The 14,472-nt window shown below is 46.1% G+C and overlaps 1 protein-coding gene across 1 annotated transcript in view; it reads left to right on the forward strand.

Moving 5' to 3' along the window:
- Positions 1-14,472, forward strand: part of CAMKK1 (calcium/calmodulin dependent protein kinase kinase 1) — a 1,268,063-nt gene that overhangs the window by 762,690 nt on the left and 490,901 nt on the right. The gene's annotated exons all lie outside the window — the stretch shown is intronic.

Genomic DNA, 14,472 nt, shown 5'->3' on the forward strand with positions numbered 1-14,472 from the left:
GACAGCATCAGAAACATAGCTGGAAAAGTATCAAAAGTACCTTCCATTAGCAGAGCGGTGCATATTTCCCCTTGTGGTCATGTCATTCTCCACTACTTAATCTGCCTACCATTCTGATCCCTCTTTACTCTCTCCCACCACCCAGACCCTTTGTCAGATTGCACTACCCTCCTAGGGCACCCAGAAGTGTTAATTCTGCTTCTTAATCGTCACTCTTTCTTTACCTTCTTCTACCTTCCTTATATCTGAACTTATTGTAATTAGTAGACGACTCTAACCCGAAACCCTATCTTCTATTAGTAGACACATCTTGGGCATCCTTTCTCCTGGTCCGGAACTGCAAAGCTTGGCCCACTCCAGAAGGGAACTCGAGCAACTCGAGACCGGTCTCAGTCTTGTTAGGCCTCGTCAGTGAGGTATAGTCAGATCCAATGGCACATTGAGCAAGCGACCCACATCTGGGCATACCCTTTGGGGGTTACATTAATCCCACAAACGGGTCATGGGTGGAATTCTAAAACTAGTCTGGCGTTGCTTCTGTTCCCGTCTTTAGGGGGGCCTCATCAGGCAGTTTTGGGTGGACTGTTCCCATGAGGAGCAGGCCCAGTACTGGGATGCATAAGGCAGACCTTTGTCTAGAGTGGTAAAGCGGTTGAAAAACGAAAGGTTGTAATGCTACCCCGAGCAACTGACACTGTTCAGAATTTTTGCAAGCATTCCCTATCATATTTTGTGTGATTGATATATTGTATACATATCTAACCCAAGCATGTACGTACATCAAATTTTTGTCTAAAGAGAAGTCGTGAATAAGTGAATCTACATTTAAAGCATAATCCATGCTTTCATAAACATTTAATCATTTGTATAATGTGGTGTGTAATATTGCTGAAATGTATAGACATGGTGCACACATTAATATACAACTAATCAATACATATATTGATCAAGAGCCTACAGTACTGCTTGCTCGCCTGATTAAGCCATAGAAGTTTCAAGATCAAATAAAGAGATCAAATATCAAGTCAAGTCAAGTCATGTTAAAATTTGCATATCGCACTACTCACCCAGAGGGTCTCAAGGCGCTTGAGGGAGGGGGGGTACGCTATATATCAAATATCCAAGTTTTGAGTTGTTTTCTGAAGGAGAGGTGGTTCTGTGTAAGGCGGAGGTGGGTGGGGAGAGAATTCCATGTCTTGGCCGCTAAGTAGGAGAAAGATCTTCCTCCCATGGTGAATGTTTGGATGCGTGGAATCGCGGCGAGGGCTTGATTGGACGATTGTAGTTGGCGGTTGGGGGAGTAGAAGGTCAGGCGCGTGTTGAGGTATTTGGGTCCTAGGTCGTAGAGGGCTTTGTGTGCGTGGGTGAGGAGACGGAACATTATTCTCTTGTTGACGGGGAGCCAGTGGAGGTCTCTTAGGTGAACGGATATGTGATTGTGGCGGGGGATGTCAAGGATGAGTCTGGCGGAGGCGTTCTGAATGCGTTGGAGTTTATTCTGCGATTTGGCCGTGGTTCTGGCGTAGAGGGTGTTTCCGTAGTCCAGTCGGCTTGTGACAAGTGCATGGGTGACCGTCTTTCTTGTTTCTGTGGGGATCCAATGGAAGATCTTTTTGAGCATGCGTAGGATGTTAAAGCATGATGATGAGACGGCGTTGACTTGTCTGGTCATCGAGAGGGAGGAGTCCAGGATGAAGCCCAGGTTGCGTGCGTGGTCCGTTGGTTTGGGTGCGCAGCCCAGGGATGGTGGCCACCATGAGTCGTCCCAGGAAGAGGGGGATGATCCTAGGATGAGGACTTCCGTCTAGTCTGAGTTAAGTTTTAAACGGCTGTTCTTCATCCATTCGGCTACGTCTTTCATCCCTTCGTGTAGGTTGGTTTTGGCGGTGTTTGGGTCTTTGGTGAGGGAGAGGATCAGCTGTGTGTCGTCAGCGTAGGAGATGATGTTGAGGTTGTGTTGGCGCGCGATGGATGCGAGGGGGCTCATGTAAACGTTGAACAGGGTGGGGCTGAGCGATGATCCTTGTGGTACGCCGCAGATTACTTCAGTGGCCTCTGATCTGAAAGGGGGGAGGCGCACTCTCTGTGTTCTTCCGGTGAGGAACGAGATGATCCAGTCCAGTGCTTTTCCTTGTATCCCGACGTTGCTGAGGCGTTTTATGAGGGTGCTATGGCAGACCGTGTCGAATGCTGCGGAGAGGTCTAGTAGGATGAGGGCAGCAGTTTCTCCGTTGTCAAGTAGTGTTCGAATGTCGTCTGTGGCTGCGATGAGGGCGGTTTCAGTGCTGTGTTTGGCTCGGAAGCCGGACTGTGATGGGTCGAGGGAGCCGTTAGACTCGAGGTAGGCAGCGAGCTGACTGTTGACGATTTTCTCAATGACTTTGGCAGGGAATGGGAGGAGCGAAATCGGGCGGTAGTTCTTAAGTTCGGTGGGGTCTGCTGTGGGTTTTTTCAGGAGGGCGCTGAGTTCGGCATGTTTCCAGGTTTCCGGGAAGGTGGCTGTGTTGAGGGAGCAGTTGATGGTATCACGGAGATGGGGTGCGATTATGGAGTCGGCTTTGTTGAAGATGTGGTGGGGGCATGGGTCGGTTGGCGATCCGGAGTGGATGGAGTTCATCAAGCAGATGGTGTCCTCAGTGCTGATTGGGTTCCAGGCGCAAAGGTTGGTGGTGGGGGGCTTCGGTTCGGAGGTAGGGGGGGTGGACTGGTCGCCGAAGCTGTTATGTATGTCAGCGATTTTGCTGTGGAAGAACGAGGCTAGAGAGTCGCATAGGTCTTGAGAGGGAGTGATGTCGTTGGTACCGGCGCTGGGATTGGTAAACTCTTTGACGATATTGAAGAGTTCCTTGCTGTTGTGGGCGTTGTTTTCGAGGCGATCCTTGAATGCTGATTTTTTGGTGGATCGAATCGACTGATGGTGTTTGCGGATGGCAATCTTGAGGGCGGTCATGTTGTCTGTGGTTGGGTTTCTTCGCCAGGCTTTCTCGAGGGTGCGGTTGATCTTTTTGGATTTCTTAAGTTCGTCATTGAACCAGGGGGGGTTTTTTGATACCTGGCTTGTTATGATTGTTTTTCAAGGGTGCTAATTCGTCAGCGCTGTGGGAGATCCATTGTGTGAGGTTGATGGCAGCTTGATTTGGGTCCGATGATTTGGCGGGAGGGTTTTGGTAAAGCGATGTGGTGAGCTGGTCGGTGGTAATTTTGTTCCAGTTTCTACGGGGGATTTGTTGTGGGTGGTGGTGGGTCGTGGTTTTTCTGTAATTGAAGTGGACGCATTAGTGGTCAGTCCAATGGAGTCCTGTGGCGTGATTGAAGGAGATGTGCTTGCTGGAGGAGAAGATTGGGTCGAGCGTGTGTCCGGCGTAGTGGGTGGGGGTATTTACTAGTTGTTTGAGTCAGAGATTGCCGAGGTTGTCCAGAAGGGTGGTGGTGTTGCTGTTGTTGTTCTTTTCCAGGTGGAAGTTGAGGTCCCCTAGTAGAATGTAGTCCTCGGAGGGGAGGGCGTGTGGGCTGATGAAGTCGGTGATGTCATCGCTGAATTGTGTGCGGGATCCTGGTGGTCTGTAGATGAGGGTGCCTCTGAGTGTGGTCTTAGGGTCGGTGTGAATCTGGAAGTGAAGGTGTTCGGCGGCTGAGAGGTTGTCGTCGGAACTGGTTGTGATGCGGATGGTGTTCTTGTGGACTATGGCGATGCCTCCTCCTGTTTGGTTGATGCGGTCCTTTCGAATGATCTTGTAACCGTCCGGGATGGCTATAGCGATGTCGGGCGCTGATGAGGCGTTCATCCAGGTTTCTGTAAGGAAGGCGACGTCCGGCGTAGTGGTGTTGAGTAGGTTCCATAGTTCAGTGGCGTGTTTGTGGACAGAGCTGGTGTTGAGTAGGATGCACTTCAGGTGGTTAGTGTCGGAGCTCTGTTTGGTGTTAGTGGATTTAGTGTGGGTCCTGATGCAGTCAAACTTGCAGGAGTGGCAGGTGAAGGGTCCATGGGTGTGTCCAGGGGCGGCTAGGTGGCATTCTGGGAGACGGCCGGAGTTGAGTGCAGAGAGGGTTGTGGCGTCGTATGTAATGCGGGTGGAGTGGACATTGCGGGGACCAGGGGGTCTGGCGCTGGGCGCGGTCCAGGCGCGGACGGGCGTAGACGGGCTTACCTTTGGCACGCCTTCTCATAAGTGGAGAGTGGAGGGGGCGGAGCGAGGGAGGAGCAGCTGGGAGGCGGGAGCAGGGTGGAGAGATGGGCTAGGAGGCACAACAACAAGATGGCAGCAAAAACAAAAGCGAAACAGGATGAGATTGGGGCACAATCATAAATATCGCTGTGAAATGGGCAGTGGCACCAGCACAATCAGGCACAGACAATTATTATTAGCAATGCGAGCAATGCAATTAATTGAAAGCAGCAATGAACAGCAGCGCTAATGCGAGTAAAGCACAGTTAAATATAGGCGGCAGTGAGCGGTATAGCGCTACGATATAGTCAAAGTGACTATGCAATACACAATAATAATAATTGGCAGTGAGCAGTAGAGAGCTACGATACCCAATAGATCAGGGAGCGTGAGGAGCGACCGCTTCCGAGCAAGTCAGGACGGGATGCAAAGATAAGCTCCTGCAGGGTCATTCACCCAGAGAAACATTACTAGTGAGATGGAAGGATGGCAGTTCAAGAGTGTGTGATGGCAGACATTGTCAAACTATGTGGGCTTGATGGCAAAGGGTGACAACATATACTCCTCACAGCTGTCCTTAGACCTTGGGCTAAAGGGTACAAATCCCTCACGCCCTCTGACGAGAATAGAGGAGAAACTCGGTCAACTCCCAACTTGAGCTCTTCCTATAGCATTGTGGTCAAATTACCGAGTACATTTGAGACCAAATGTGTGAGAATATGAGAAAACGGTCCCAAAACTGAAGTCAGTCAACCCCCCCCTTAGAGCCTCAATGCAATGTAGTGGTAATCCAGGAGTTCGTAGGTAAAACCAGAATTGTCAAAGCTTTTATAGTAACTCTTTGCCTAATAGCCTAATGTAAAGCTATTGCACTCAAGCCATGGGAGTCCTGTCATTTACTCATTTGTTAGTCTGCAGTGTACATTTCCGTATTGCCGTCTTTTGATGAGCCTGCTCTATGACTCTGACACTGATCATATATTTGTTATTGGTGCGGGCGGCTTGGCTGGTCGGCATAAAGTCTGAGCCAGTTAAGGAGAAGTGGCCGTCATTCCACCGGGAGTGTACAATGCTACTGTATGACTATTGATGTGAAAACATTCCAATAGAAAAGAAACTCTTCCTACATCCATATGCCTGGTTTGCTCCTCCATCTTAGGAAAAATGGCATATGATGTAGTTCTTTCTAAAGTAAGACACAGCCCACATGCACAGTGACTGCGCTGTGTTATTTAGGTTTTTGGGAACTTGTCAGACGAGAGTTGCTGTCTAACAGATGGGCAAAATGTTATTTTTCAGATAGAACAGAACAGAATTTATAGGTTTCTCGTGTAATCTGTGAACCGGGCAGCCGATACGTGTGTTGACGTTGACATGTATCGTTTTCATTCTCCTACATCATGTTCTATCTTGATCTTGATTCCAGTTATTTGCAAGAGAGACAAATACAGCACACTACATTTAGAAATTGGAGGGAAAAAATATTATAATGGAGTAAAGAATAATGATTTTCTTGCTTACAGTAATATTTGTAGATGAGAAAATACATATTTGATTACAAAACAGGTGACTATATTATAGCAAAAACTCTAGCTACAACTGGTATTTCAAGGAAACAAACATACATTTGCAAAATAGTCATCCTCTTCAGGTCCTGGAGAAACACTAGCTGTAAGTTGAAGCAGCGGGCAGGCTCTTGTGTACGGCCGGATTTTTTGTTGGAAGCATTGATCTCTCTGTCGTGGTTATTGTCACAATTTAGGACAGGATAAAAAGCTGGTATTCTCTTTTTTTGGAGATCTTATCAGGAGTCAACCTAGTGTGCTGCTTTCCCACCCTCAAAGATGTCAGCATTATTTTTAGGTCCCACTACAGACAGCTTCTGGTGTTTGGGAGACCTCATGTTGTTAGTATTTTAAATAGGCATGTCCACCAATTGAAGATCTTGTTAGTGTGGATTAAAATGATAGAGACCCTAATGTTTTAATAAAATGTGTTGTGTTTTCAATACATCAACTTTAGAAGGCTAAGGGACTGAGATGGTTCTAAGAGCAATGTACACAATGTTTGGCTGTAGAAAAAGTACTGTGTTTTCCTTGTTGTGGTTTCTATATTTTTGATAACCAGCCTTTCACATTATCAGCACTCGTGTGTATTGTGTCTGTTCTTACATATTGCTTTAGCATACACCTCTGTTTGTTAAGGTCCGCAATGAACACTAGTGGGCATTTTGCGAAAGACCAAGCAACCAGTGACCTGCGTGTAGCAGAAAAAATATATTGGAAACATATTGCTTTTTACTTGGATATATAGTGGGCTTTTGTGAAGTAAATGCTACTGTACAGTTTCATGTATCTTGTCAAAATTATTGGCATCCAGCTGTTCCACCGGCGATTGGCATACAGTCCTTTTTTTAAAGAAACAAAATAAAATATAGTAGGATGCTTATAAAACGAAATGAAATACAGTAGTATGTTTTATTAAATAAGTTAAAAACCAGGAGTGTTGTTAAGTAGAATGTTGACAGGGTTATTTCCCAAAAATGGATTTGAAAAAACAGGCAAACATCAACAAAAGGACAAGTTGGGGTGGCTTTTTTGCCTCAGATTTGCCCCATGCCGTGACGGTTTTTACAGGTTTATGGCCCTGTGTTGTGTTCCTGGTGGTTCGGTGTATGTATTATCCAGGTCAGTGGCTGCTTACTCTACCACAGGAAGCTATACTAACCCCCAAATGGCAGGTTAAATAGAGCATACAATCTTAAGCTCTCTATCGATCAGATTTGTACCATTTTCTTAATGGGATGCTCCTCATTTAGCTCGAGTTCCCCTGCAAGTCAAACCGTTCAACGGAGAGTCAACGCTGGTCTAAGATCCCCCATCAAGAGCCGAAGCCCATTATTGCGCTCTCCATGTGAAGGGTTTTGAGGGCAGCTTTGGGTCATACAGGGCTTCTTTGAACATGTATTACCAGACCGTATACAGCATCGAAGGACTGGTATGCGCGTACCTTCCAAAACTTGATAACCCCCAAGAAAAAGAGCGTATTTTCCTAGTATTTTAAATTGAAATCATGGGCGTTATGGGTGCAAAACAAGTGAAAAACATGAATATTTCATGGGATAAAGAGAGCACCACCATGTAAAGCGAGCTTGTACACATGACGTACCAGAGGAAGACAGGATACCCCTGCTGGGTTGTTTTCCTCGGCTTCTCCTTGGGGATCAACCTGAAGGCTTTGCTCATGGAGCTGCAGGGGAGGTCTGGGGCCTGTTCTTGCACTCAGTGACTGGTAACCTGTGCTCCATGGTCAGCAGTAGGTGCTACTTGCACTGTGTTGGACAGGGCACGACAACAAGTGCTTTGCCATCGCTGGCTTATATGCTTCTGTGTCTATAGCGTGAGGTGCCTGGGAGGAGAGTGCGGGAATTTCCACAGCCTTGCCCACCCATGGAGACAAAACAAGCATTTACAATGCAATAGGTCTTGCAATGACATTATTTTGAGCTATTGACACTCGTCTCTCTATCCTATTTCCCTTCTATCTCTTTACCCTACCCCCTCTCTCTTCTTAGCTCCTTTCTATTTCGTCTTGACACTCTTGAAATGTTTTTCTAGTAACTGATGTAATTGGTAACGGATATAATTTTGTAACTTTGTGGAACATTATGTAAAGCGCTCTGATACCTCCGGGTCTAGCCAGCGCTATATAAAACTCAAAATAATAATAATAATAATAATGTCTTTAAACCCTCCCCCCCCCCCCAATTTTAGCTTTTCCCCTAGCAATGGATGATATTCGAATATGGAAACTCTAAAATGTTAACTGATAAGTACAGTTTATCATGAATATATTTTAATCGCCATTCAAAACGGATTAGGAAAACAAATAGTGAAACACAAGCACCATGTGTACAAAACTAAAATCTCCTCAATGGCACAAATTTGATCGAAATATTGTAAAAATCAGTTTCAGAGCGAGTTTGTTAAGGGATACTTACACATATAGCAAAGGTTTCTGTGGTAAGTAAAGATAGTACGTATGTGAGGAACACTGAACTTGGTAAGAGTTGAATGATTAAAAACCACAATTGAAAGAATTAAACGGATGCTTAATAACACCACTCACACTTCCAAATTAAAACAGTTTTTAACCCCTACCATGCTCATGACAAGCTCTGCTCGTCATGAGGCACGGTTGCGCTGTGCTCATGACGAGCTGAGCTCGTCATGACCTGCGCGGCACTCACACGCGGGGATAATTCCCCTACTGTGCTGAGCGTTCCACGCAAACTGGTGAGCTCGTCATGAGCACAGCGCCACTGTGCAGCGTGACGAACTGAGCTTGTCACAAGCACGGTGGCGCTGTGCGTGCTCCCCTTCCCCCCAGTGCCGCGGGGGAATTAGCCCTGAGGCGAAGGGGTTAAATAAACAGAACTCGAACAGCGCCAAACAGAGATATGACATTTCAGAGAATACCTTGGAGTTGCACTCTTTCTGGGTTCCAGAAGTTTGCACTTGCTCCCCGTGCTGCTCTGTCGACCAGAGTTGGCAGCAGACACCTATCCTTCATGCTTCTCTTTGTAGGAGACTGCTGTCAGCCATAATCCAATTTTTGTCTTTACCCAAGTTATATATAGTTGCTAAGATTACACAATTTAAGGAACAAAAAATTACTGCCGAACTCCGGGAGTGCTTAGAAACGGCCTAAACTCCGGTTTAAAAATATACCTGCACAGCTATCGCCCCCCTGTGGCCTGTAGTTTCACTTTCCATTAGTGCTGTCCTTTGAGAGTAACTGCCTCGACAGAAGACCAGCTGACGACTGTGTACCTACAGTGACTGCACATATATGTTAACATTTCGGCAGGGCTCTCCCTGGGTTGCATTCTTGTAAAGTCCATGTGAGGTTAATACAGAGTAACCCTTTCTTACCCTTCCGCACAGCCGCAGCAGACAGCGCAGTGCAAAAGGGCACCTACATAGACAATGTTCGTTAACACTATCACAACCATATCATGTATAAACAAGCACAGTCCGCATATTACGTTTAAAAAGTGGCAAAATCTCCGAGAAGCTAAAAAGCAACCAAGACCAACCTTCACATCTAGCAACACAAATCTACTGTATGTTTTATTGCACCTGAACGGGACATGGCATTATATTTACCAGATAAAATAAATCGAAATTCTTAATCCCGGCGTTCAGGCGTGAACAGTCTGTGTGATCTCGGGCAGACCCCCTTATGTCTCGCGGTTCTGGAGCATTTAGAAAGTAGTTGAGTGGTATTATCAAGCGCTCTTAAAAACTATCGCCTCCCAGTTCAAGGACTGCATGACACCCACCCTCTGAGGAGCCTGAGATCCAGCTAAAATCGGCGGAGAGGTGCTAATCCCATTATCCATTTAGGCACTAGACGCCTGCAGTGCTGGAGGGAGGACACATAATCTCATGGGGGGCAATAAGGGACAGATAAATATTTGCAAGGGTGGAACCCTCAGTCAACCCCCAACGGGGCCATACTGTCTCCACCCGCAGAGAGACATGCCATTCACCTGTTGCTTTCTAGGTCAAAACTGCGCTTCTAGTCCTCGCCAGGGATGTAAGCGATTTATAAATTATACAATGTAGAAATGACAGGGGTAATATGATGCCTCAAACTTGGGACTATCTGTCGTAAATGGAGTTAGGTGCCACCCAAGCGAGGGGCGGGAAGGGGAGTGAAGCAGCACTCCGAACCAGGGACGTGCAGGTTCTACCTAATGACACGCAGGACAGCGCCAAGAAGATGAACACATTGTCAGGCTATGAGCTTCACAGTGACTCCTGAGAACAACAGAGTCACTAGTATATGTCCTGGTCTCGAATCCTTGAGTGGCACTATACCACAGCCCCTTGGTTGGCACTATGCCACAGCCCCTTGGTAAAGAGTGAGGTCCGGAGTCTAAAAACCCACAGTGAGGGCTGTGCTGCAGAACCATGACTGCCCCTTTGTGCGGACCATCTGCCCGAGCATGGTGGGCGCTGGCACCGCATGGCAATGTGCCAGTGCAGCACAGTGCTCGCTAATGGTATCGCTGCATTTTTAAGAGCGCCCAGTGGCAGACTGCGGCACGGCCAGCGCGGATCCAGCGGGCAATGCACCTGTCGGGAAGGCGGAGTGCCAACGAACAGTCTGGGGGAGGCACTGCAGGGACTGTCCATCACTGTGACAATTCTTTATATAGCGCCACCGCAAACTGAACCTTCTCTCGGCGCTTTAAATAGTGGGAGTCGTTGTGGTTGCATGTATGCCGGTACAGACCCCAGGAAGGCGACCCTCTGCCCCAAAACCAACACTTTCACTGGAGACACAAACTGACTATGCTAGAGACAGACAGACACACGAGAGATCAGACTAACAATACAGACTCAGGAGCTGCACCAGAAAGACATGCTGACACACAAGAGAGATGCTGACACACAGCAAGAGACTGACAAGCAAAAACACAAACTGACCCCAGAGGCAGGCTTACACAATACGACACACAGGAACAGACCGATATACAGAGGAGTCTGATGAGCAGTACACACTTACAACATTAGACAGATAAAGAGTAGCCCAAGAGGATCAACGCCAGAAAGATAGAGGCTGATGTGCACACAAACCGACAGGCCAACAACACTGCATAGAGACAGAACAACAATAAAGAGACATGGGCGAACAACACAGCTGAGAATCGAACTGATAAACGTAGACAGACAAACTGGTGATACAGGAGAGGCAATCTATGACGAGATACAAATGGTGACAACAAGGATAGACAGACCAGTCACAGACTGGCAACACAGCAGAAAGACAGACTGACACAAGCGCTGGCAGCCGCTTGTTTATCTTTGCATCTCGCTTTCACTTTCAGTGAAAGCGCCATGCTAAAATAAACACGCAGCTGAAGTAAGCGGATGCTGCTGATTCTAAATAGATGGCCCCACTTAAGATAATAAACTGCTTCCCGACAGCCGTGAAGCAGGCGATCCTGTCTGGATGAGCCGTCTGAAAAGGCGAAAGGGCAGAGGCTACAAAACCCCATTTCCAATGGCAGGACACCGTTTGACATAAACAGTGACACACGCCAACGGAAATGAGGGACGGGGCTTCAAGCCCCTTTCTGAAATATGCTATCTCACAATATCTCTCGCCGAGCGTTCAGCGCTTTGCGCTGCAACGCCAGGCGAGACCTAAAAATACCGTGTACTCGAAGGCACGAGCAGGAGAGCAGAAGATGGGAGGGCCTCTTTCCTGCCAGACATGCCCAGGCACAGCCTGTATGCTGATCAGTGGTGCACGAGTCCATCCTCTCACTTATTCAAACGTAAATCACTTACTTACTTAAAAAAAAACATTACACCATGGTCCAAGAAGCATCTGCGCTTCTGCTGAAGTTCATATGGTAATTTCTGATTTACGTAAAGGCATTCCAAACTTGCCTGTAGTTAGCACACGTGGGAACGCTGGTGCACTTCAGTTCCAGTAATGATGGTGCTGCTGGCTATCCCTGCAGTGCAGGTGTGTTAGGGACCACTCGGGTTAGCAACTGTAGGTGCAAAAGTATTGTTGTACTTTGGACTAGCAGCGCTAGTGCTTACGGCAGTGTTTTTATGAAGCCGACCTTGTTTTAAAAATAGGCAGTATTCCCAGTCCCGACGCAACGAACAAGTTGTGGGCGCTTCCATTTAAGGGAATTATGGTAATGGTAGCCCCTCACAGACAACACTGATGCAGTCCTTGGATCGGGAGAAATCCTCGGAGACTCCCACCCCCTTGATGAGGTGTTAATGATCCCTCTGGATCAGCGCAGGACAGCAGAACACCCAGCAACAGCCCCGGGCTCTGCAGTGTGGTACACTTTGTGAGGCATTCGCAGGACTGGGAAACATCAGCGCTTGAGGAAAACGAAACTTGCACATTTCTGGGAAGTTCTAGTTCACGTCCATGCCACTGAAAAGTGAAGCAGACAAGGGGATAATAGCAGTGTGAGCACAGCGCGCACCCCGCTGTGACGAAACATGCACATTTCCTGGGAAGTGCTAGTTCACACCTGTGCCACTGAAAATTAAAACCGACAAGAGAACAATGGCAGCATGAGCAAAGCGAGCACCCTGCTGCCACAGCAGTTGCTGTGGTAACTGCTCGTTCTAAATAAATCAAGATTTATAGGCTTGTTTTCACTCACGATAGTAATGGAAAGACAGTAATAATGCACCAAACTGCATGTAGAGACTGTGTGCGCGTCGCTGCTAGCACCCATGGCAATACACCTTGGGAGTGAATTTCTCAGAAAAGATGGGACATGCACCCACCATTACCCATTTGCAGGCTTCGATTTTTAAATGACAGACACAAAAGCCAATCCAAAGTGTGGGAGGAGTCAGACCTCACAAAGTACAGACAACAGATCGCCTAACAGCACAAGCACTGTCTTGTCTCGACCTAAAAAGGTGCATCTTAGAAGTAGTATAGAGAGAATGGGCTTTGGTTTGCCCACTTCATCCATTGGCTTTCATGGGGTATTCATGATTTGCTATGAAGACTTTAGCATTTTGTGAATTGTTCCATTGTCCCATTAGTGTTCACATTGGAGTGATGGTACTCAAGTATTCTTTCTGCTTTAAAGGAGCAACATGGAGGGTAGCTGTGTTTCAGAGCCAGTATGTGTTCTTTGATGTATTGCTATACTGACATGATGTAGTTCTAAATGCTCTTCCATGTCTTTTCCGTGTAGGATTTGTTGTTTTTGCAGGCTAAGGCGGTTTACCTGGGCACATTTATGTGTGTAACTTTGCCATCCTGATAACATATTGATGGATTACCAGCTTATTTTTGTTCACAAAGTAAAGAAGCACACGAGAATATGCTTTCTTACCAGATGCACTGATAATATTGGTATATTGTCAAAAGTATTTATTGTGCAATATTTTGCTGATTAGGCCTTTAAAGTAGTTATTTAAAACACAAACTCCATCCTTTGACTCCTTTTTATAATACTCCTATTTGAGGTTCCGGCTGAGTTATGCTCAGGCAGTATACTCCAGATAAGACACCTATTCCCAGATTCCATGTCAATGTAGCCAAAGAGTTTACTTCATTATAGAAGTTTTTTCTTAGACAGCTGTGAGCAACACACACAGAGTTGACCAACAATTGACCAAACGCTTTCCCTCCCAAAAAGTAAGATATATTGGCTATGCTCATGCTTGTGAGCAGCTTCTGTGTAGGTACATTTTAAGCGGGTTTTGTGTTTTCATTTTCCTTGGGAAAAATATTTTCCTCGTGAAGAACTCTTTCCTCCACACCACCACCTGTCCTGAGGGTGTTCCATTCACCTTCTCATCCTGCTCTTTGACAGGGACCATAAAAGAGTTTGGTAATACTCCAAACGTAAGTTTATGAGTGTGCACAAACTCACAGGGCATTCCTGCACAGGAATACCCAATCTCAAATCCTAGAAGATTTACTCACATGAAAGTCTTTGTGTGTAAATCTGTTTACTAGTGCAAAACCAAGTTTTTAGAATTCTAAATAATAGTTTGTATCTTGTTTAAAAATGCTATTTGTGCATGTAAGCCCAACATAACACACTCAAAACTTTGTGAATATTACTTCTGTCTTTGTAAGGTTGAATTCAAGGGAAAAACGAGCCACACAATAATCAGTGTCACTAAGTCAGTCTCAGATGGTGGACATACTCTACAGTCAGTCGACACCCTAAAATTCTTTAGGGATATTGATTTATGGAGTTGCCTAAGCTAAATCAGTTCTACTAGCATCTCCGTGTACCAGTTAACATGGAAGCTAAGAACCGTACCTGACGCTCTCCACATGTCGTGAGATGGGGAGCCGGCCATAGTATCAAACACGGAAGTATGTCTAAAATCCTGCCAGGCAACTTGAACACAACAGGGGTTACCAATTAATTATGCTGAATATGGATTCAAATTAATATTTAGTTATTGTGATTCACCTGGTTCAATTTTGTTTAGACTGGGCTCATGTATTACAGTGGGTTGTGAGTTCCTTATAAGACAACACCAGTAATTGTTGAAGTTGTCTTGGTTTTCATGCCTACAGTAGAGCTTGTCATTGTTAATTTTGACCTGAGAGAGAAAGGCAATAAATAAACCTGCGAGTAATTAAACCACTGCTCTCTTCAGCATTATTGAGGCGACGGGAGTCAATTGTACAATTAGATTATAAAGAGAGATTCACATGATAGATTTTGAAGTGCTGTGTAATCCAATTGCTTATGTGCATTAAGGACATTGCATGA

Source organism: Lissotriton vulgaris, chromosome 2_1 (genome assembly GCF_964263255.1).
Source record: "Lissotriton vulgaris chromosome 2_1, aLisVul1.2, whole genome shotgun sequence".
NCBI classification, from domain to species: Eukaryota; Metazoa; Chordata; class Amphibia; order Caudata; family Salamandridae; genus Lissotriton; species Lissotriton vulgaris.